Source organism: Triticum aestivum, chromosome 5B (assembly GCF_018294505.1).
Source record: "Triticum aestivum cultivar Chinese Spring chromosome 5B, IWGSC CS RefSeq v2.1, whole genome shotgun sequence".
Lineage (NCBI taxonomy): Eukaryota > Viridiplantae > Streptophyta > Magnoliopsida > Poales > Poaceae > Triticum > Triticum aestivum.
In genome coordinates this window covers 529,049,393-529,050,836 of record NC_057807.1, presented here as the reverse complement: position 1 = coordinate 529,050,836, position 1,444 = coordinate 529,049,393, and the positions used below count along the sequence as shown (strand labels likewise).

The 1,444-nt window shown below is 43.0% G+C and overlaps 1 long non-coding RNA gene across 1 annotated transcript; it reads right to left on the bottom strand.

Annotated features, from left to right (window-relative positions):
- On the bottom strand, positions 1–1,236 carry LOC123112938 (uncharacterized). The gene is made up of 3 exons (XR_006455823.1): positions 1,112–1,236; positions 228–642; positions 1–133 (listed from the first exon to the last, which is right to left on the bottom strand). It is a non-coding gene; the product is annotated as an uncharacterized lncRNA (long non-coding RNA).
- Between the last annotated feature and the right edge of the window lie 208 nt (positions 1,237–1,444).

Here is a 1,444-nt window from a genome sequence, read left to right as displayed (position 1 = left end):
CTTGAGAGTAGCATGCCGCTGGGCATCATTGCAGAATTTCTCATACGCAGGGCCGGTGAAGGAATTTGCCTCAAACATTATCTGTCTTTGTGCTTCATGAGAGTCCACCATTACTTTCCTAGTTCTCTGAAAGCTGTCACGGAGAAGGGAAAAGGCATCAGTATTTTGATTCAGTGAAACTACATCAATCATCAATTCCACACACGAAAAACATGAGATCAGTTTACCTATGCAACATCTCAACAAGCTACGGTTGCGGCTCCTCGTCCGTAATTGTTATATTCTATCGGATATTGATTCTGCTGCTCGTAGAGAAACCTAGATCCTTGTGTGCAAGCCTCTTACATTGTCCTGGCTTTTTCAGCACAATGCCGCTCTGAACCTTTGGCGTCTTGGTTCCTCAGACACACATATTTCTTCTCTTGTCGGATTTGATCTATGGCTTGTACAAGCCTCTAGATGCAATAGAGGATAGCTTCAGATCGACACACACACAGCGTCATGGAGCATGTCCTGCGCGACCATGATCTGGGATTGGAGGCGCAGCGGACCTGGTCCTCGTCATCGCGGGCGAAGGCGGGGAGCTGGGAGAGGTCACACCCGCCACACAGTCCCTAGAGACGTAGCCAGCGCACCTCCCTCCTGCTAAGACAGACAGTCCATGGTTGAGAAATCATGTACATAAGTCATAATGTGTAGGAGCAAGAGATGAATTACTCAAAAAAAGAAAAATGGACAAAACAAGAGCTGATGATCCTGCTAGAAATTAGTTAAAACATTGACTTTTTGTCTTTTTGAATATCTTGTATGATACTGCTAGAAATTAGTTCATTGGAGCCAAGGCATTCAAATGCCAACATTACCATAATACATCACTTGTAATCATTAGCTACAACAAAACACATCATGTCGTGTGTAATTGGCACAATTTCTGTCATATATGGTAAACCTGCTCCAGAATAACACAATAATGTGAATCCATTGCAAATATTTTCTGGCTGTCATCATTATTAAAAAAAACAGAGCCAAACAGAAGATACTATTACGTTGCCAATCAAAGCATGTCATTCACATAGGCCACAATCTGTGCATAGAAGTAGATGATACATACATGATCTAATGAGCGACAAGTCTGTCATACTGATGGTGAGCAGAGTGACTTCTTCAACGGGCGTTCCAGCTCATGGCGATCCAGCTTCTGCTACTGCACGATGTTGAGGTACACATGGTTCTCCATCTTCTCAAAGTTCCATGGCACATGCTCCCTCCCGAATCCATGGAACGAGTTCATGTCCACGTACAGCCCCCGTCCAACCTCTACACAGTACACACATACACAGAAAGAAACAATTCATGCTATAATTTGTTTAGCTGTAATCAATGATTGTGACCACAATTAACAAGAAAAAGATGTAATAAGTGCAGATAAACAAGATAGACCAAC